A 23,907-nucleotide genomic window follows, 5' to 3' on the forward strand; every position below is an offset into this window, starting at 1 on the left:
TTTGTTACAGCACACTCATGAGTTACGATTACACCAATACCCATTGCCCTCTGTCAAACTTTCCTCACTCCTTTTTTTTTTTTAATTTTCCAAATTCACTGTAGCCTTACCAAAGCCACTCAAAACTATCAAGGTATCAAATCAAAAACTACAAAATCAGGAAACACCTATGCTCCTACAAGGGTTTCTCATGCTCACTTCTTCATTCAATTAAGATTTCACAACACCTACTCCTCTCTTTCTGAAAAAGACACAAGTATACAATTAAGTAAAACCCATCATCAGAATGATATACCTTGTCTGTCGGATCATGTAAGTATAAATTGTGCCATCAATAATCTTTTTCTGTAAATTAATCACATCCCCACAACTTGGGCTCTCATTGTTCTGTAAAAGTAAACCTAATTTCAATTCATGCAACCAACTCAGTGTCCTTCTGGGTCCCTCAACCACACAGGTTCTAATTCTTTTACTCTAGACAGTTTTCCACTTGCAAATCTGACTATGACACATTTCTCTTGCTCTATCATTTGGAATTAATTTATTACAAGCAATCCTACATGCACCAGTGTCACATAAAAAGGTAATTGGTGACCCATTTACCAATAAGGTTATTTCAGCTCAGTTATTTCATCAAAGGCCAATATCTCTTGTAAATTTAGGAGGACCTCTTCATCTAGAAACTCATCTGTTCCTTGATCAGCCTCTAAATCCTGTTTAGATGCTTCCTATCCTAGTCATGCTGAAGGTTGCTTTTTCTCAGGGCAATCTCTTGCTATATGGCCTTCTTTACCACAACGCCAGCAGCCTGATGTATTTTGCCTGTTTGCTCCTCTTCCTATTCTTCCTCCTCTCTGTCGTCTGCCCCTTTGTCCTCTAAAGCTACCGGCCCTTTCCACCTCGATAAAAGACCTCCTGTCCTACCTGTCCTACCTGACCTGTCCTGTCTATAGACCTCTGCTTCTTTTTATTTTCTATCTTCTCAGCATGGAGGGCGTGATTTACATACTCCTCCAGGGTACCCGTTGGCAGGCAAATGAAATGTTTATTTACCCACTTATGAATTACCTCTCTTGAGCCTGCATGTAAAGCATTCTTCAACTGCTGTTGAAATGGCCCATTTACATTACCATTTTCCTGTAGCCCGCTGTGATTTTTAAACACAGCTGTCATTCTCACTTTGTGTTGCTCAAAAGTCTCATCATCCTTTTGTTTTACTCTTCCTATTTCAGTGTAATTTGCTCTATCTGACTTTTCGCATTCCTTTCCTTTGCTTATTTTGTTTTCATTCTCTTTTTGTTTCCTGTATCCCTCTTCTCTTTTTAAGGCTACCCTCATCCAATATTCTGTTTCCTCAAAGCCATTTTTCTTCATCTTTTTGGGGTCTTTTTCGTCTTTCCTATGATTGATCCCTGCAATGCGGCTATTTTTTGTGTATTTAACTGACCATTAAAGCCATGTTCAGTTATCCATGTATCTAAATACTGAGTTTTATCAGGATCCTGTTTTTCGATGAACTTCCAATCTCTACACTGCAGCGTATCCCTGGGTTTTATTTTACTACCTAATATCCCCATTTTAGAAAATTTGGACCAGTTTGTCAACACCTAAGGTGTTCTAAAAACTGGTTTCTCATCAGTAGGACAGCAACTCAAATTTCCTGTTGTGGTAATTCTCAATTCAACCTTTTCAGGTGGAGAATTATTGCCTTTGCATCCACACCAGTCTGCTGTGTACAACCCTACTGTATTACATCGGATAAAATACCAAGTGGTATTTGTAATCCCCAATCACACCGTTCACTCACTTTACATACGGTTTGCGCAAACATTCACACACGGAATTTAAGTGTACACACAGACTCCGCCGTCCTACTTTCTCCACGGAATTTCTCGGACTCCGCCGTCATATACCTGCCATTGACTAGTATTCACAGGGTTTTTTTATTTCTCACTCCACTGTCCTTCATGGACCTGCCATCGACTAGTATGCACAGGATTTCTTATCTATACACAATTTCTTTCTCTTTTCTCTATCTTTCTTTCTTTCTCTTTTCTTATTTCATCTCTACTTCATGTCTTTCTTTGCTTTTTTTTCTTTTTTATGTTTTATTTTTATTTATTTATTCTTAATGCTCATTTATTTATTCTGAACACTTATTTATTTATTCTTAACGCGCAATGACCTCCAGTCAGTCACTTCCCCCCTAAAAAAAAATATCTCACCACTGTTGTCTTCCCTCCATTGGATCGCCGTCAACCGTCAGATCCCAGCTGGTGGGGTGAGGTCCAGTCCTGGAAAAGGATTTTTAGGCTCTCTCTAGTGAGCCTGCCATGGCCATGGTCTTTCTGGAGTTCACCACACCCGCTGGAATCCTCAGGTATCTTGGCTTCCCGCTCGAAGGACCAAAATAATGTCAGGTTCAATCACCTAAGCATTCACTGAACAAAGGCAAAATGAATGAAAGGAAGACAAGAGTTGATCTTTTACTCGCGAGGAGAACGAACGGAGGTGTGCTCAGTTACATCTCCAACTTCGTTCTGGAGCACACTCCGCCGAGCCCTCTATTTTATTTGGGAAGTCCCTAAACAATACAATGTATTTGCACTAAGGAACGAAGGGGGGAGCACCAGCAGGAACATGTAAACATTTCAGACACAAGAGGAAAGACAGACATCAATGGCAGTCATTTACTGATTGAAAAGGCAGATATGCCTTTTAGTGCTCTGGCACTAAAGTCTCAGTCCTTTTGGTTCAGAGGTGTGTCTCGGCACACCTCCTTTGATGTTGTAGACGTTGATCCTGTCTTCAGGCATCCGCTTCTCTTGAAGTCTTCTCATCCATATGGTCAAACATAGGTCACACTGTGGAACAATTCTTTTGCAATACTAATAGAGTAAAATATGGGATAAAATATATCTTCAACCTAACAATAGTGTAAACTGACATACTGAAGACTGGACAGTCATTAATTTGATTGTCCAGTCTTTCCCTCATGAGATAATGCTTCACTTAGAAAATGTGTACAGCGCGAGCTGAAAATGCATTTGCAGTACTAAACTACCACATTTCTATAACAGCTTAATTCAACGTTTCCAATGTAAATTTCTTCCTTTATATAGTGTAAACTGACATACTGAAGACTGGACAGTCATTAATTTGATTGTCCAGTATTTCCCTTATGAGATATTGCCTCACTTTGCAAATGTGCACAGCGCAAGCTGAAAATGCATTTGCAGCACAATAAAAACCCAAACTTCTATAACAGCTAAACCAAACGTTTCCAATGAAAGATTCCACCTTTATATCGTGGAAAAAGACATCCTGAAGCCTGGACAGTCATTAATTTGATTGTCCAGTATTTCCCTTATGAGATAATGCCTCACATAGCAGAATCATAAAAACATGGACGTGATGGTAAACTGTCCATTGTGCCGATAGATGGTATTCTCATGAGGTTAGGCTTGCTATGGAGAGTGGCATGGGGGTTGTGTCTCATGGTTGGAATGGGAAAGATGTCAATTTGGGACACATCGTCAGTAGTGTTCCATCAAATCACTGGGTGTTTCGGCCTTTATCACTAGACACCCTCATCGATGGTGGCCAGCGGCCGGTTGATCACGCCCGCGCTTATGTCCCATGCCCAATTAACTGTGGTGGATGGTTCTGCCCTGGGTACTCAAGTGGGATGACGCAGATTAGTGGTGGGATGGGGAGGGGGGACGGGGGTCATGTTGCTGATCTATGAGCCCAGTAGGGGTCCTTCCTCTTCATCCAGATCCACTGGCTGCTTCTTTCAGCCGCTTTAGAGAGCGATCTGACTGTGTGCCGCAGAGCCTGTCCATGGATTCCCAGGTCTTTCAGCAGCTTGATGGTTGATGAGGCCAGAAACCCTCTGCATCCAACTTCGACGGGATAGACCTTGGCTTTCCACCCTCGTTGTTGTGCGTCCGCCGCCAGTTCAGTGTAGCGCAACTTCTTACGCTCATAGGCCTCTTCAACTGCATTTTCCCACGGGACTGTGAGCTCTGCAATGTAGACAGTCTTCAATGAATGGGACCACAGCACTAAGTCTGGCCTTAGGGTGGTGGTTGCAATCTCTGCTGGGAAGATTAGTTGCTGACCTATATCGACCAGCATCTTCCAATCCCGAGCCTTGGTTAGCTGACCAACTTCTGGCTTGAGAAAAGGATGGTTGGGCTTTTCCTGTCCCTCTCGGACAAATTTTGGTGCTGTAATGGTAGTGGTGGCTCTTAAGGGCAAGGAGTTGATGGTAGTTCTCCTGCTTTCAAGCACTGCTGCCAAGCTCTTGAGGACCTGGTTGTGCCTCCAGGTATAGCGGCCTTGTGTGAGGCTGGTCTTACAACCAGTCAGGATGTGTTTGAGAGTTGCTGGTGTTGGGCAGAGGGCACAGGTTGGATCTTCGCCATACCACTGGTGGAGGTTTTTTGGGGATGGCAGCACGTCATTGGTAGCTCTGATGATGAAGCTGATGTTGCTAGCTTCCATCTCCCAGAGATCCCTCCAGCCAAGCTTTCTTTTCTCCAGGCCTTCCCACCTCATCCACTGTCCCTGCTTGGCAAGCGAGACAGCCTTTGCAGACCTTTCAGCCTCTTCCTGGCGGCGCACCTCCTCCACGACCATTTTTTTCCTCTCTGCGGTTGAGGCCTTACACCAAGTTGGTTTGCTTGCTGTAAGGCCAAAGCCTCCTCTTCCCCTCTGGACGTGTCCCACAATATCGCTGTGCCTCAGGGCTGCTGTGGCATGCTGCACTGCACTGGATGGTGTCCATTTCCGTGCAGTTGACAGGGGTGGTGCCGTTTCACTGATGGTCCGGTCTCTGGAGTCCGTCAGCGTCATCTGTAGTCTCACTTTAGAGCACTTGTATTCTTCAGTGAGACTTGTGATGGGCAGTTCGAGGACTCCTTTGCCATAGAGGCTGATGTTATTCAGACAGCGTGGGACACCAAGCCACTGTTTCACATATACTGTGATGGCTCGCTCCATCTTCTCCACAGTTGTTAGTGGGACCTCGTAGACAGTGAGTGGCCACATCACGAGAGGGAGAAGCCCAAATTGCAGACACCAGAGCTTGAGCTTCCCTGGTAGTGGAGTCTTGTTGATGTTGTTCAGGTCGTTGATGATATCCTGTCTTAGCTGCTGCACCTGGTTTTTATCCTTAAGACTTGAGTCATACCATCTGCCCAGGCTTTTGACAGGTTGTTCTGCCACCGTTGGTATTGGTTCGTCACCAATGCAGAACTTCACGTCTTTTAGCTCTCCCTTGATTATCGAGATGCTACGTGACTTGTTCGGCTTGATTTTCATCCGGGCCCAGCTGATGTTTTCCTGCAGCTTACCAAGTAGCCGCCTGGTGCAAGCTGCAGTGGTGGTCAGAGTGGTCATGTCGTCCATATATACTCGGACGGTGGAAGGCGGATCCCGTTCCTGGTTCGCTCACCCCGCCACCCATTTTGAGGCCCTGATGATGACCTCCATGGCCATTGTAAAGGCCAGGGGTGAGATCGTGCAACCTGCCATGATGCCTACTTCTACTTGCTGCCATGATGTTTTGAAGTCGGGTGTTGTGAAGCACAGCTGCAGGTCTTCAAAGTAGAATTTTACCAAGGTAGTGATGGATGTTGGAACGCGGAAGAAGTTGAAGGACTCCCAGAGAAGGCTATGCGGAACTGAACCAAAGGCATTGGCTAGGTCGAGAAAGATGACATGAAGATCCCCTTTGTTCTTCTTCGCTGCTTGAATCTGATGCCAGATCATACTGGTGTGCTCCAAGCAGCCAGAGAATCCAGAAATTCCAGCCTTTTGTACGGATGTGTCAATGTACTCGTTTTTTCTCCAGGTAGGTGGTGTGTGTCAAGACGCTGAAAAAGATTTTCCCTTCAACGTTGAGAAGGCTGATTGGCCGAAATTGACTGATATCTGCGTCCTTCTCTTTTGGAATTAGTACACCTCCAGCCCTTCGCCATGCCTTTGGTATTATCCCCTTCTGCCAGACGATTCTCATTAGCCTCCAAAGATAGCGTAGGACATCTGGTGAGTTCTTGTAGAACTTATATGACACTCCATTTGGTCCTGGTGCAGATCCTGATCTTGCACGCCCACCATGTTCTCCACTTCTTTCCATTTTGGAGGGCCGGTCTCGATGTTGACCTCTGGTGGTCGAATGGGGGGGATATCATGTGGGATGGCTAGCTGTTCATGCCTTTTCGTGTCTTGGTAGACCTTTTCCAGGTGCTCTTCAAGTTCCTTCTTTGAAGTTTGCAGGAACCCGCTTTTGTCCTTAGCGAAGAGATCTTTGACAAACTTGAAGGGATTTTTATAGAACAGGGTTCTTGTGTGTTCCTTCTTCCTGCGAAGTTTCCTCAAGTTCTCTGCTCTTCGTAAGGTTTTCAACCGGAGCTTGATGTCCCCATGGAGCAGCATGAGACCTTCTCTCTCTGGATCAGAGGCTTTTCTCCACTGTTTCCGCAGGTCCCTTCTTTCCCTGATCAGTCTCTCTATCTCTTGTTGCCTCCTAGGTTTGGTTGGTGGTGGTATTTTGTTGGTGGTTTTCCAGCTGTTCACTCCAAAGCGCTCCTCTCCATAGTGGTAGATGATGTCACCGATGTGTTCCAGCTTTCTCTCTGCAGTGCCCACTTGTTGCTCCAACATTTTCACCAGGTCGTTATTGACGGTTTCCCACTCTCTCTTCTCAATAGTTTTGGGCCACCTCACACTCTGTCTGTGCCCTTTGATCTTGTTCTCTTTGGGAGGTCTCTGTGGCTGGGTGGGTTCTACCTCCTGCAATTCTGTGTTTATAATACCCTCCTCAGTGACAGGGGGGCTGATGCTCTGCGAACTTTGGGTTTTTTCCCGTCGCTGTGCTTCACTCGACTGATTTGACGCATTACTTCGTAAGAAGTATTGGTCAATGCGAGGCCCTTGACTCGGCTTTCCCAAACACCGCTTCTTTCCTTGGTGGATCTTCAACCCTGTAACTGATGTTACTTTTGCCCAGCCACAGGTGCAGACCTGAAGTGAGTGTCCTGCTGCCATTGTCTCATGCACCGTGTTCTTGCTCGTAGTCATGTTTGTTCCTAGGTCTGTAGCCGTGTGGTCAGTCATTGAGCCATCTTGCGCCCCCGCTCTCGCAGGCTGTAGGGGTGTCATTCTTTGTAGACTTTCTGTAGCACTTGGCGGGTGTCTCCAACAAACTGAACACAGTGTCAGAGACTGCCAGCATGGGTAGCTAGCCCATGTCAGCCCCAGTGGGGTCTATTCCCTCCTGTCAGCAGTCTCTCCAGGCTGTCACACAGACTTTTTCTAAGTGTTGCTGTATCTCATGAAGGAAATACTGGACAAAGAAATTAATGACTTCCCAGGCTTCAGGATGCATTTTTACACTATATAAATGTGGAAATTTACATTGGAAACGTTTGGTTTAGCTGTTAATGAAGTTTCGTTTTTTTAGTGCTGCAAATTCATTGTCTGCTGGCGCTGTACACTTTTTCTAAGTGTTGCAATATCTCATGAAGGAAATACTGGACAATCAAATTAATGACTTCCCAGGCTTCAGGATGCCTTTTTACACTATATAAATGTGGAAATTTACATTGGAAACGTTTGGTTTAGCTGTTAATGAAGTTTCGTTTTTTTAGTGCTGCAAATTCATTGTCTGCTGGCGCTGTACACTTTTTCTAAGTGTTGCAATATCTCATGAAGGAAATACTGGACAATCAAATTAATGACTTTCCAGGCTTCAGGATGCCTTTCTACACTGTATAAAGGTGGAAATTTACATTGGAAACATTTGGTTTAGCTGTTATAAAAGTTTGTTTTTTTAGTGCTGTAAATGCATTCTCAGCTCGCGCTGTACACATTTGCTATGTGAGGCATTATCTCATAAGGGAAATACTGGACAATCAAATTAATGACTTCCCAGGCTTCAGGATGCCTTTTTACACTATATAAAGGTGGAAATTTACATTGGAAACGTTTGGTTTAGCTGTTATAAAAGTTTGGTTTTTTAGTGCTGTAAATGCATTTTCAGCTCGCGCTGTACACATTTGCTATGTGAGGCATTATCTCAAAAGGGAAATACTGGACAATCAAATTAATGACTTCCCAGGCTTCAGGATGCCTTTTTACACTATATAAAGGTGGAAATTTACATTGGAAACGTTTGGTTTAGCTGTTATAAAAGTTTGGTTTTTTAGTGCTGTAAATGCATTTTCAGCTCGCGCTGTACACATTTGCTATGGTGAGGCATTATCTCATAAGGGAAATACTGGACAATCAAATTAATGACTTCCCAGGCTTCAGGATGTCTTTTTACACTATATAAAGGTGGAAATTTACATTGGAAACGTTTGGTTTAGCTGTTATAAAAGTTTGTTTTTTTTGTGCTGTAAATGCATTTTCAGCTCACGCTGTACACATTTGCTATGAGAGGCATTATCTCATAAGGGAAATATTGGACAATCAAATTAATGACTGCCCAGGCTTCAGGATGCCTTTCTACACTATATAAAGGTGGAAATTTACATTGGAAACGTTTGGTTTAGCTGTTAATGAAGTTTCGTTTTTTTAGTGCTGCAAATTCATTGTCTGCTGGCGCTGTACACTTTTTCTAAGTGTTGCAATATCTCATGAAGGAAATACTGGACAATCAAATTAATGACTTTCCAGGCTTCAGGATGCCTTTCTACACTATATAAAGGTGGAAATTTACATTGGAAACGTTTGGTTTAGCTGTTATAAAAGTTTGGTTTTTTAGTGCTGTAAATGCATTTTCAGCTCGCGCTGTACACATTTGCTATGAGAGGCATTATCTCATAAGGGAAATATTGGACAATCAAATTAATGACTGCCCAGGCTTCAGGATGTCTTTTTACACTATATAAAGGTGGAAATTTACATTGGAAACGTTTAGTTTAGCTGTTATAAAAGTTTGTTTTTTTAGTGCTGTAAATGCATTTTCAGCTCGCGCTGTACACATTTGCTATGTGAGGCATTATCTCATAAGGGAAATACTGGACAATCAAATTAATGACTTCCCAGGCTTCAGGATGCCTTTTTACACTATATAAATGTGGAAATTTACATTGGAAACGTTTGGTTTAGCTGGAAATGAAGTTTCGTTTTTTTAGTGCTGCAAATTCATTGTCTGCTGGCGCTGTACACTTTTTCTAAGTGTTGCAATATCTCATGAAGGAAATACTGGACAATCAAATTCATGACTTTCCAGGCTTCAGGATGCCTTTCTACACTATATAAAGGTGGAAATTTACATTGGACACGTTTGGTTTAGCTGTTATAAAAGTTTGGTTTTTTAGTGCTGTAAATGCATTTTCAGCTCGCGCTGTACACATTTGCTATGTGAGGCATTATCTCATAAGGGAAATACTGGACAATCAAATTAATGACTTCCCAGGCTTCAGGATGCCTTTTTACACTATATAAATGTGGAAATTTACATTGGAAACGTTTGGTTTAGCTGTTATAAAAGTTTGTTTTTTTCGTGCTGTAAATGCATTTTCAGCTCGCACTGTACACATTTGCTATGTGAGGCATTATCTCATAAGGGAAATACTGGACAATCAAATTAATGACTTCCCAGGCTTCAGGATGCCTTTTTACACTATATAAAGGTGGAAATGTACATTGGAAACGTTTGGTTTAGCTGTTATAAAAGTTTGGTTTTTTAGTGCTGTAAATGCATTTTCAGCTCGCGCTGTACTCATTTGCTATGTGAGGCATTATCTCATAAGGGAAATACTGGACAATCAAATTAATGACTTCCCAGGGTTCAGGATGCCTTTTTACACTATATAAATGTGGAAATTTACATTGGAAACGTTTGGTTTAGCTGTTAATGAAGTTTCGTTTTTTTAGTGCTGAAAATTCATTGTCTGCTGGCGCTGTACACTTTTTCTAAGTGTTGCAATATCTCATGAAGGAAATACTGGACAATCAAATTAATGACTTTCCAGGCTTCAGGATGCCTTTCTACACTATATAAAGGTGGAAATTTACATTGGAAACGTTTGGTTTAGCTGTTATAAAAGTTTGGTTTTTTAGTGCTGTAAATGCTATGTGAGACATTATCTCATAAGGGAAATATTGGACAATCAAATTAATGACTGCCCAGGCTTCAGGATGTCTTTTTTACACTATATAAAGGTGGAAATTTACATTGGAAACGTTTAGTTTAGCTGTTATAAAAGTTAGTTTTTTTAGTGCTGTAAATGCATTTTCAGCTCGCGCTGTACACATTTGCTATGTGAGGCATTATCTCATAAGGGAAATACTGGACAATCAAATTAATGACTTCCCAGGCTTCAGGATGCCTTTTTACACTATATAAATGTGGAAATTTACATTGGAAACGTTTGGTTTAGCTGTTAATGAAGTTTCGTTTTTTTAGTGCTGCAAATTCATTGTCTGCTGGCGCTGTACACTTTTTCTAAGTGTTGCAATATCTCATGAAGGAAATACTGGACAATCAAATTAATGACTTCCCAGGCTTCAGGATGCCTTTTTACACTATATAAATGTGGAAATTTACATTGGAAACGTTTGGTTTAGCTGTTAATGAAGTTTCGTTTTTTTAGTGCTGCAAATTCATTGTCTAATGATAATAATAATATAATAATAATGCCTTTATTAGTCCCACAATGGGGAAATTCGAGATTCGAACCCAGGCCTCCTGGGGAGACTGGGTCCGGAACGCGGCGCCTTAGACCACTCGGCCATCCTGGCAGCCAATTCGAGATTCGAACCCAGGCCTCTTGGGGAGACTGGGACCGGAACGCGGCGCCTTAGACCACTCGGCCATCCTGGCAGCCTGCTGTCTGCTGTCGCTGTACACTTTTTCTAAGTGTTGCAATATCTCATGAAGGAAATACTGGACAATCAAATTAATGACTTTCCAGGCTTCAGGATGCCTTTTTACACTATATAAAGGTGGAAATTTACATTGGAAACGTTTGGTTTAGCTGTTATAAACGTTTGTTTTTTTAGTGCTGTAAATGCATTTTCAGCTCGCGCTGTACACATTTGCTATGTGAGGCATTATCCCATAAGGGAAATACTGGACAATCAAATTAATGACTTACCAGGCTTCAGGAGACCTTTTTACACTATATAGAGGTGGAAATTTACATTGGAAACGTTTAGTTTAGCTGATATAAAAGTTTGTTTTTTTAGTGCTGTAAATGAATTTTCAGCTCGCGCTGTACACATTTGCTATGTGAGGCATTATCTCATAAGGGAAATAATGGACAATCAAATTAATGACTTCCCAGGCTTCAGGATGCCTTTTTACACTATATAAATGTGGAAATTTACATTGGAAACGTTTGGTTTAGCTGTTAATGAAGTTTCGTTTTTTTAGTGCTGCAAATTCATTGTTTGCTGGCGCTGTACACTTTTTCTAAGTGTTGCATTTTCTCATGAAGGAAATACTGGACAATCAAATTAATGACTTTCCAGGCTTCAGGATGCCTTTTTACACTATATAAAGGTGGAAATTTACATTGTAAACGTTTGGTTTAGCTGTTATAAAAGTTTGTTTTTTTAGTGCTGTAAATGCATTTTCAGCTCGCGCTGTACACATTTGCTATGTGAGACATTATCTCATAATGGAAATGCTGGACAATCAAATTAATGACTTCCCAGGCTTCAGGAGACCTTTTTACACTATATAATTGTGGAAATTTACATTGGAAACGTTTGGTTTAGCTGTTATAAAAGTTTGGTTTTTTAGTGCTGTAAATGCATTTTCAGCTCGCGCTGTACACATTTGCTATGAGAGGCATTATCTCATAAGGAAAATATTGGACAATCAAATTAATGACTGCCCAGGCTTCAGGATATCTTTTTACACGACATAAAGGTGGAAATTTACATTGGAAACGTTTGGTTTAGCTGTTAATGAAGTTTCGTTTTTTTAGTGCTGCAAATTCATTGTCTGCTGGCGCTGTACACTTTTTCTAAGTGTTGCAATATCTCATGAAGGAAATACTGGACAATCAAATTAATGACTTTCCAGGCTTCAGGATGCCTTTCTACACTATATAAAGGTGGAAATTTACATTGGAAACGTTTGGTTTAGCTGTTATAAAAGTTTGGTTTTTTAGTGCTGTAAATGCATTTTCAGCTCGCGCTGTACACATTTGCTATGAGAGGCATTATCTCATAAGGGAAATATTGGACAATCAAATTAATGACTGCCCAGGCTTCAGGATGTCTTTTTACACTATATAAAGGTGAAAATTTACATTGGAAACGTTTAGTTTAGCTGTTATAAAAGTTTGTTTTTTTAGTGCTGTAAATGCATTTTCAGCTCGCGCTGTACACATTTGCTATGTGAGGCATTATCTCATAAGGGAAATACTGGACAATCAAATTAATGACTTCCCAGGCTTCAGGATGCCTTTTTACACTATATAAATGTGGAAATTTACATTGGAAACGTTTGGTTTAGCTGTTATAAAAGTTTGTTTTTTTCGTGCTGTAAATGCATTTTCAGCACTAAAAAACCATACTTTTATAACAGCTAAACCAAACGTTTCCAATGTAAATTTCCACCTTTATATAGTGTAAAAAGACATCCTGAAGCCTGGGCAGTCATTAATTTGATTGTCCAATATTTCCCTTATGAGATAATGCCTCTCATAGCAAATGTGTACAGCGCGAGCTGAAAATGCATTTACAGCACTAAAAAACCTAACTTTTATTACAGCTAAACCAAACGTTTTCAATGTAAATTTCCACCTTTATATAGTGTAAAAAGGCATCCTGAAGCCTGGAAAGTCATTAATTTGATTGTCCAGTATTTCCTTCATGAGATATTGCAACACTTAGAAAAAGTGTACAGCGCCAGCAGACAATGAATTTTCAGCACTAAAAAACGAAACTTCATTAACAGCTAAACCAAACGTTTCCAATGTAAATTTCCACATTTATAGAGTGTAAAAAGGCATCCTGAAGCCTGGGAAGTCATTAATTTGATTGTCCAGTATTTCCCTTATGAGATAATGCCTCACATAGCAAATGTGTTCAGTGCGAGCTGAAAATGCATTTTCAGCACTAAAAAACCAAACTTTTATAACAGCTAAACCAAACGTTTCCAATGTAAATTTCCACCTTTATATAGTGTAAAAAGACATCCTGAAGCCTGGGCAGTCATTCATTTGATTGTCCAATATTTCCCTTATGAGATAATGCCTCTCATAGCAAATGTGTACAGCGCGAGCTGAAAATGCATTTACAGCACTAAAAAACCAAACTTTTATAACAGCTAAACCAAACGTTTCCAATGTACATTTCCACCTTTATATAGTGTAGAAAGGCATCCTGAAGCCTGGAAAGTCATTAATTTGATTGTCCAGTATTTCCTTCATGAGATATTGCAACACTTAGAAAAAGTGTACAGCGCCAGCAGACAATGAATTTTCAGCACTAAAAAAACGAAACTTCATTAACAGCTAAACTAAACGTTTCCAATGTAAATTTCCACCTTTATATAGTGTAAAAAGACATCCTGAAGCCTGGGCAGTCATTAATTTGATTGTCCAATATTTCCCTTATGAGATAATGCCTCTCATAGCAAATGTGTACAGCGCGAGCTGAAAATGCATATACAGCACTAAAAAACCAAACTTTTATAACAGCTAAACCAAACGTTTCCAATGTAAATTTCCACCTTTATATAGTGTAGAAAGGCATCCTGAAGCCTGGAAAGTCATTAAATTGATTGTCCAGTATTTCCTTCATGAGAAATTGCAACACTTAGAAAAAGTGTACAGCGCCAGCAGACAATGAATTTTCAGCACTAAAAAAACGAAACTTCATTAACAGCTAAACCAAACGTTTCCAATGTAAATTTCCACATTTATAGAGTGTAAAAAGGCATCCTGAAGCCTGGGAAGTCATTAATTTGATTGTCCAGTATTTCCCTTATGAGATAATGCCTCACATAGCAAATGTGTACAGTGCGAGCTGAAAATGCATTTTCAGCACTAAAAAACCAAACTTTTATAACAGCTAAACCAAACGTTTCCAATGTAAATTTCCACCTTTATATAGTGTAAAAAGACATCCTGAAGCCTGGGCAGTCATTAATTTGATTGTCCAATATTTCCCTTATGAGATAATGCCTCTCATAGCAAATGTGTACAGCGCGAGCTGAAAATGCATTTACAGCACTAAAAAACCAAACTTTTATAACAGCTAAACCAAACGTTTCCAATGTAAATTTCCACCTTTATATAGTGTAGAAAGGCATCATGAAGCCTGGAAAGTCATTAATTTGATTGTCCAGTATTTCCTTCATGAGATATTGCAACACTTAGAAAAAGTGTACAGCGCCAGCAGACAATGAATTTTCAGCACTAAAAAAACGAAACTTCATTAACAGCTAAACCAAACGTTTCCAATGTAAATTTCCACATTTATAGAGTGTAAAAAGGCATCCTGAAGCCTGGGAAGTCATTAATTTGATTGTCCAGTATTTCCCTTATGAGATAATGCCTCACATAGCAAATGTGTACAGTGCGAGCTGAAAATGCATTTTCAGCACTAAAAAACCAAACTTTTATAACAGCTAAACCAAACGTTTCCAATGTAAATTTCCACCTTTATATAGTGTAAAAAGACATCCTGAAGCCTGGGCAGTCATTAATTTGATTGTCCAGTATTTCCCTTATGAGATAATGCCTCACATAGCAAATGTGTACAGCGCGAGCTGAAAATGCATTTACAGCACTAAAAAAACAAACTTTTATAACAGCTAAACCAAACGTTTCCAATGTAAATTTCCACCTTTATATAGTGTAGAAAGGCATCCTGAAGCCTGGAAAGTCATTAATTTGATTGTCCAGTATTTCCTTCATGAGATATTGCAACACTTAGAAAAGGTGTACAGCGCCAGCAGACAATGAATTTTCAGCACTAAAAAAACGAAACTTCATTAACAGCTAAACCAAACGTTTCCAATGTACATTTCCACCTTTATATAGTGTAGAAAGGCATCCTGAAGCCTGAAAAGTCATTAATTTGATTGTCCAGTATTTCCCTTATGAGATAATGCCTCACATAGCAAATGTGTACAGCGCGAGCTGAAAATGCATTTACAGCACTAAAAAACCAAACTTTTATAACAGCTAAACCAAACGTTTCCAATGTAAATTTCCACCTTTATATAGTGTAAAAAGACATCCTGAAGCCTGGGCAGTCATTAATTTGATTGTCCAATATTTCCCTTATGAGATAATGCCTCTCATAGCAAATGTGTACAGCGCGAGCTGAAAATGCATTTACAGCACTAAAAAAACAAACTTTTATAACAGCTAAACCAAACGTTTCCAATGTAAATTTCCACCTTTATATAGTGTAGAAAGGCATCCTGAAGCCTGGAAAGTCATTAATTTGATTGTCCAGTATTTCCTTCATGAGATATTGCAACACTTAGAAAAAGTGTACAGCGCCAGCAGACAATGAATTTTCAGCACTAAAAAAACGAAACTTCATTAACAGCTAAACTAAACGTTTCCAATGTATATTTCCACCTTTATATAGTGTAAAAAGACATCCTGAAGCCTGGGCAGTCATTAATTTGATTGTCCAATATTTCCCTTATGAGATAATGCCTCTCATAGCAAATGTGTACAGCGCGAGCTGAAAATGCATTTACAGCACTAAAAAACCAAACTTTTATAACAGCTAAACCAAACGTTTCAAATGTAAATTTCCACCTTTATATAGTGTAGAAAGGCATCCTGAAGCCTGGAAAGTCATTAATTTGATTGTCCAGTATTTCCTTCATGAGATATTGCAACACTTAGAAAAAGTGTACAGCGCCAGCAGACAATGAATTTTCAGCACTAAAAAAACGAAACTTCATTAACAGCTAAACCAAACGTTTCCAATATAAATTTCCACATTTATAGAGTGTAAAAAGGCATCCTGAAGCCTGGGAAGTCATTAATTTGATTGTCCAGTATTTCCCTTATGAGATAATGCCTCACATAGCAAATGTGTACAGTGCGAGCTGAAAATGCATTTTCAGCACTAAAAAACCAAACTTTTATAACAGCTAAACCAAACGTTTCCAATGTAAATTTCCACCTTTAGATAGTGTAAAAAGACATCCTGAAGCCTGGGCAGTCATTAATTTGATTGTCCAGTATTTCCCTTATGAGATAATGCCTCACATAGCAAATGTGTACAGTGCGAGCTGAAAATGCATTTTCAGCACTAAAAAAACCAAACTTTTATAACAGCTAAACCAAACGTTTCCAATGTAAATTTCCACCTTTATATAGTGTAAAAAGACATCCTGAAGCCTGGGCAGTCATTAATTTGATTGTCCAATATTTCCCTTATGAGATAATGCCTCTCATAGCAAATGTGTACAGCGCGAGCTGAAAATGCATTTACAGCACTAAAAAACCAAACTTTTATAACAGCTAAACCAAACGTTTCCAATGTAAATTTCCACCTTTATATAGTGTAGAAAGGCATCCTGAAGCCTGGAAAGTCATTAATTTGATTGTCCAGTATTTCCTTCATGAGATATTGCAACACTTAGAAAAAGTGTACAGCGCCAGCAGACAATGAATTTTCAGCACTAAAAAAACGAAACTTCATTAACAGCTAAACCAAACGTTTCCAATGTAAATTTCCACATTTATAGAGTGTAAAAAGGCATCCTGAAGCCTGGGAAGTCATTAATTTGATTGTCCAGTATTTCCCTTATGAGATAATGCCTCACATAGCAAATGTGTACAGTGCGAGCTGAAAATGCATTTTCAGCACTAAAAAAACAAACTTTTATAACAGCTAAACCAAACGTTTCCAATGTAAATTTCCACCTTTATATAGTGTAAAAAGACATCCTGAAGCCTGGGCAGTCATTAATTTGATTGTCCAGTATTTCCCTTATGAGATAATGCCTCACATAGCAAATGTGTACAGTGCGAGCTGAAAATGCATTTTCAGCACTAAAAAAACCAAACTTTTATAACAGCTAAACCAAACGTTTCCAATGTAAATTTCCACCTTTATATAGTGTAAAAAGACATCCTGAAGCCTAGGCAGTCATTAATTTGATTGTCCAATATTTCCCTTATGAGACAATGCCTCTCATAGCAAATGTGTACAGCGCGAGCTGAAAATGCATTTTCAGCACTAAAAAAACAAACTTTTATAACAGCTAAACCAAACGTTTCCAATGTACATTTCCACCTTTATATAGTGTAGAAAGGCATCCTGAAGCCTGGAAAGTCATTGATTTGATTGTCCAGTATTTCCTTCATGAGATATTGCAACACTTAGAAAAAGTGTACAGCGCCAGCAGACAATGAATTTTCAGCACTAAAAAAACGAAACTTCATTAACAGCTAAACTAAACGTTTCCAATGTAAATTTCCAACTTTATATAGAGTAAAAAGACATCCTGAAGCCTGGGCAGCCATTAATTTGATTGTCCAATATTTCCCTTATGAGATAATGCCTCTCATAGCAAATGTGTACAGCGCGAGCTGAAAATGCATTTACAGCACTAAAAAACCAAACTTTTATAACAGCTAAACCAAACGTTTCCAATGTAAATTTCCACCTTTATATAGTGTAAAAAGACATCCTGAAGCCTGGGCAGTCATTAATTTGATTGTCCAATATTTCCCTTATGAGATAATGCCTCTCATAGCAAATGTGTACAGCGCGAGCTGAAAATGCATTTACAGCACTAAAAAACCAAACTTTTATAACAGCTAAACCAAACGTTTCCAAAGTAAATTTCCACCTTTATATAGTGTAGAAAGGCATCCTGAAGCCTGGAAAGTCATTAATTTGATTGTCCAGTATTTCCTTCATGAGATATTGCAACACTTAGAAAAAGTGTACAGCGCCAGCAGACAATGAATTTTCAGCACTAAAAAAAACGAAACTTCATTAACAGCTAAACTAAACGTTTCCAATGTAAATTTCCACCTTTATATAGTGTAAAAAGACATCCTGAAGCCTGGGCAGTCATTAATTTGATTGTCCAATATTTCCCTTATGAGATAATGCCTCTCATAGCAAATGTGTACAGCGCGAGCTGAAAATGCATTTACAGCACTAAAAAACCAAACTTTTATAACAGCTAAACCAAACGTTTCCAATGTAAATTTCCACCTTTATATAGTGTAGAAAGGCATCCTGAAGCCTGGAAAGTCATTAATTTGATTGTCCAGTATTTCCTTCATGAGATATTGCAACACTTAGAAAAAGTGTACAGCGCCAGCAGACAATGAATTTTCAGCACTAAAAAAACGAAACTTCATTAACAGCTAAACCAAACGTTTCCATTGTAAATTTCCACATTTATAGAGTGTAAAAAGGCATCCTGAAGCCTGGGAAGTCATTAATTTGATTGTCCAGTATTTCCCTTATGAGATAATGCCTCACATAGCAAATGTGTACAGTGCGAGCTGAAAATGCATTTTCAGCACTAAAAAACCAAACTTTTATAACAGCTAAACCAAACGTTTCCAATGTAAATTTCCACCTTTATATAGTGTAAAAAGACATCCTGAAGCCTGGGCAGTCATTAATTTGATTGTCCAATATTTCCCTTTTGAGATAATGCCTCTCATAGCAAATGTGTACAGCGCGAGCTGAAAATGCATTTACAGCACTAAAAAACCAAACTTTTATAACAGCTAAACCAAACGTTTCCAATGTACATTTCCACCTTTATATAGTGTAGAAAGGCATCCTGAAGCCTGGAAAGTCATTAATTTGATTGTCCAGTATTTCCTTCATGAGATATTGCAACACTTAGAAAAAGTGTACAGCGCCAGCAGACAATGAATTTTCAGCACTAAAAAAACGAAACTTCATTAACAGCTAAACTAAACGTTTCCGATGTAAATTTCCACCCTTATATAGTGTAAAAAGACATCCTGAAGCCTGGGCAGTCATTAATTTGATTGTCTAATATTTCCCTTATGAGATAATGCCTCTCATAGCAAATGTGTACAGCGCGAGCTGAAAATGCATTTACAGCACTAAAAAACCAAACTTTTATAACAGCTAAACCAAACGTTTCCAATGTACATTTCCACCTTTATATAGTGTAGAAAGGCATCCTGAAGCCTGGAAAGTCATTAATTTGATTGTCCAGTATTTCCTTCATGAGATATTGCAACACTTAGAAAAAGTGTACAGCGCCAGCAGACAATGAATTTTCAGCACTAAAAAAACGAAACTTCATTAACAGCTAAACTAAACGTTTCCAATGTATATTTCCACCTTTATATAGTGTAAAAAGACATCCTGAAGCCTGGGCAGTCATTAATTTGATTGTCCAATATTTCCCTTATGAGATAATGCCTCTCATAGCAAATGTGTACAGCGCGAGCTGAAAATGCATTTACAGCACTAAAAAAACAAACTTTTATAACAGCTAAACCAAACGTTTCCAATGTAAATTTCCACCTTTATATAGTGTAAAACGACATCCTGAAGCCTGGGCAGTCATTAATTTGATTGTCCAGTATTTCCCTTATGAGATAATGCCTCACATAGCAAATGTGGACAGTGCGAGCTGAAAATGCATTTTCAGCACTAAAAAAACCAAACTTTTATAACAGCTAAACCAAACGTTTCCAATGTAAATTTCCACCTTTATATAGTGTAAAAAGACATCCTGAAGCCTGGGCAGTCATTAATTTGATTGTCCAGTATTTCCCTTATGAGATAATGCCTCACACAGCAAATGTGTACAGTGCGAGCTGAAAATGCATTTTCAGCACTAAAAAAACCAAACTTTTATAACAGCTAAACCAAACGTTTCCAATGTAAATCTCCACCTTTATATAGTGTAAAAAGACATCCTGAAGCCTGGGCAGTCATTAATTTGATTGTCCAATATTTCCCTTCTGAGATAATGCCTCTCATAGCAAATGTGTACAGCGCGAGCTGAAAATGCATTTACAGCACTAAAAAACCAAACTTTTATAACAGCTAAACCAAACGTTTCCAATGTACATTTCCACCTTTATATAGTGTAGAAAGGCATCCTGAAGCCTGGAAAGTAATTAATTTGATTGTCCAGTATTTCCTTCATGAGATATTGCAACACATAGAAAAAATGTACAGCGCCAGCAGACAATGAATTTTCAGCACTAAAAAAACGAAACTTCATTAACAGCTAAACTAAACGTTTCCAATGTAAATTTCCACCTTTATATAGTGTAGAAAGGCATCCTGAAGCCTGGAAAGTCATTAATTTGATTGTCCAGTATTTCCTTCATGAGATATTGCAACACTTAGAAAAAGTGTACAGCGCCAGCAGACAATGAATTTTCAGCACTAAAAAAACGAAACTTCATTAACAGCTAAACTAAACGTTTCCAATGTAAATTTCCACCCTTATATAGTGTAAAAAGACATCCTGAAGCCTGGGCAGTCATTAATTTGATTGTCCAATATTTCCCTTATGAGATAATGCCTCTCATAGCAAATGTGTACAGCGCGAGCTGAAAATGCATTTACAGCACTAAAAAACCAAACTTTTATAACAGCTAAACCAAACGTTTCCAATGTAAATTTCCACCTTTATATAGTGTAGAAAGGCATCCTGAAGCCTGGAAAGTCATTAATTTGATTGTCCAGTATTTCCTTCATGAGATATTGCAACACTTAGAAAAAGTGTACAGCGCCAGCAGACAATGAATTTTCAGCACTAAAAAAACGAAACTTCATTAACAGCTAAACCAAACGTTTCCAATGTAAATTTCCACATTTATAGAGTGTAAAAAGGCATCCTGAAGCCTGGGAAGTCATTAATTTGATTGTCCAGTATTTCCCTTATGAGATAATGCCTCACATAGCAAATGTGTACAGTGCGAGCTGAAAATGCATTTTCAGCACTAAAAAACCAAACTTTTATAACAGCTAAACCAAACGTTTCCAATGTAAATTTCCACCTTTATATAGTGTAAAAAGACATCCTGAAGCCTGGGCAGTCATTAATTTGATTGTCCAGTATTTCCCTTATGAGATAATGCCTCACACAGCAAATGTGTACAGTGCGAGCTGAAAATGCATTTTCAGCACTAAAAAAACCAAACTTTTATAACAGCTAAACCAAACGTTTCCAATGTAAATTTCCACCTTTATATAGTGTAAAAAGACATCCTGAAGCCTGGGCAGTCATTAATTTGATTGTCCAATATTTCCCTTCTGAGATAATGCCTCTCATAGCAAATGTGTACAGCGCGAGCTGAAAATGCATTTACAGCACTAAAAAACCAAACTTTTATAACAGCTAAACCAAACGTTTCCAATGTACATTTCCACCTTTATATAGTGTAGAAAGGCATCCTGAAGCCTGGAAAGTCATTAATTTGATTGTCCAGTATTTCCTTCATGAGATATTGCAACACTTAGAAAAAGTGTACAGCGCCAGCAGACAATGAATTTTCAGCACTAAAAAAACGAAACTTCATTAACAGCTAAACTAAACGTTTCCAATGTAAATTTCCACCCTTATATAGTGTAAAAATACATCCTGAAGCCTGGGCAGTCATTAATTTGATTGTCCAATATTTCCCTTATGAGATAATGCCTCTCATAGCAAATGTGTACAGCGCGAGCTGAAAATGCATTTACAGCACTAAAAAACCAAACTTTTATAACAGCTAAACCAAACGTTTCCAATGTAAATTTCCACCTTTATATAGTGTAGAAAGGCATCCTGAAGCCTGGAAAGTCATTAATTTGATTGTCCAGTATTTCCTTCATGAGATATTGCAACACTTAGAAAAAGTGTACAGCGCCAGCAGACAATGAATTTTCAGCACTAAAAAAACGAAACTTCATTAACAGCTAAACCAAACGTTTCCAATGTAAATTTCCACATTTATAGAGTGTAAAAAGGCATCCTGAAGCCTGGGAAGTCATTAATTTGATTGTCCAGTATTTCCCTTATGAGATAATGCCTCACATAGCAAATGTGTACAGTGCGAGCTGAAAATGCATTTTCAGCACTAAAAAAACAAACTTTTATAACAGCTAAACCAAACGTTTCCAATGTAAATTTCCACCTTTATATAGTGTAAAAAGACATCCTGAAGCCTGGGCAGTCATTAATTTGATTGTCCAGTATTTCCCTTATGAGATAATGCCTCACATAGCAAATGTGTACAGTGCGAGCTGAAAATGCATTTTCAGCACTAAAAAAACCAAACTTTTATAACAGCTAAACCAAACGTTTCCAATGTAAATTTCCACCTTTATATAGTGTAAAAAGACATCCCGAAGCCTAGGCAGTCATTAATTTGATTGTCCAATATTTCCCTTATGAGACAATGCCTCTCATAGCAAATGTGTACAGCGCGAGCTGAAAATGCATTTTCAGCACTAAAAAAACAAACTTTTATAACAGCTAAACCAAACGTTTCCAATGTACATTTCCACCTTTATATAGTGTAGAAAGGCATCCTGAAGCCTGGAAAGTCATTGATTTGATTGTCCAGTATTTCCTTCATGAGATATTGCAACACTTAGAAAAAGTGTACAGCGCCAGCAGACAATGAATTTTCAGCACTAAAAAAACGAAACTTCATTAACAGCTAAACTAAACGTTTCCAATGTAAATTTCCAACTTTATATAGAGTAAAAAGACATCCTGAAGCCTGGGCAGCCATTAATTTGATTGTCCAATATTTCCCTTATGAGATAATGCCTCTCGTAGCAAATGTGTACAGCGCGAGCTGAAAATGCATTTACAGCACTAAAAAACCAAACTTTTATAACAGCTAAACCAAACGTTTCCAATGTAAATTTCCACCTTTATATAGTGTAAAAAGACATCCTGAAGCCTGGGCAGTCATTAATTTGATTGTCCAATATTTCCCTTATGAGATAATGCCTCTCATAGCAAATGTGTACAGCGCGAGCTGAAAATGCATTTACAGCACTAAAAAACCAAACTTTTATAACAGCTAAACCAAACGTTTCCAATGTAAATTTCCACCTTTATATAGTGTAGAAAGGCATCCTGAAGCCTGGAAAGTCATTAATTTGATTGTCCAGTATTTCCTTCATGAGATATTGCAACACTTAGAAAAAGTGTACAGCGCCAGCAGACAATGAATTTTCAGCACTAAAAAAAACGAAACTTCATTAACAGCTAAACTAAACGTTTCCAATGTAAATTTCCACCTTTATATAGTGTAAAAAGACATCCTGAAGCCTGGGCAGTCATTAATTTGATTGTCCAATATTTCCCTTATGAGATAATGCCTCTCATAGCAAATGTGTACAGCGCGAGCTGAAAATGCATTTACAGCACTAAAAAACCAAACTTTTATAACAGCTAAACCAAACGTTTCCAATGTAAATTTCCACCTTTATATAGTGTAGAAAGGCATCCTGAAGCCTGGAAAGTCATTAATTTGATTGTCCAGTATTTCCTTCATGAGATATTGCAACACTTAGAAAAAGTGTACAGCGCCAGCAGACAATGAATTTTCAGCACTAAAAAAACGAAACTTCATTAACAGCTAAACCAAACGTTTCCAATGTAAATTTCCACATTTATAGAGTGTAAAAAGGCATCCTGAAGCCTGGGAAGTCATTAATTTGATTGTCCAGTATTTCCCTTATGAGATTAATGCCTCACATAGCAAATGTGTACAGTGCGAGCTGAAAATGCATTTTCAGCACTAAAAAACCAAACTTTTATAACAGCTAAACCAAACGTTTCCAATGTAAATTTCCACCTTTTTATAGTGTAAAAAGACATCCTGAAGCCTGGGCAGTCATTAATTTGATTGTCCAATATTTCCCTTTTGAGATAATGCCTCTCATAGCAAATGTGTACAGCGCGAGCTGAAAATGCATTTACAG

This window comes from Idiotropiscis lumnitzeri, unplaced genomic scaffold, assembly GCF_059441095.1.
Source record: "Idiotropiscis lumnitzeri isolate Australia: NSW breed Sydney's pygmy pipehorse unplaced genomic scaffold, RoL_Ilum_1.0 HiC_scaffold_208, whole genome shotgun sequence".
Classification (NCBI taxonomy): Eukaryota; Metazoa; Chordata; class Actinopteri; order Syngnathiformes; family Syngnathidae; genus Idiotropiscis; species Idiotropiscis lumnitzeri.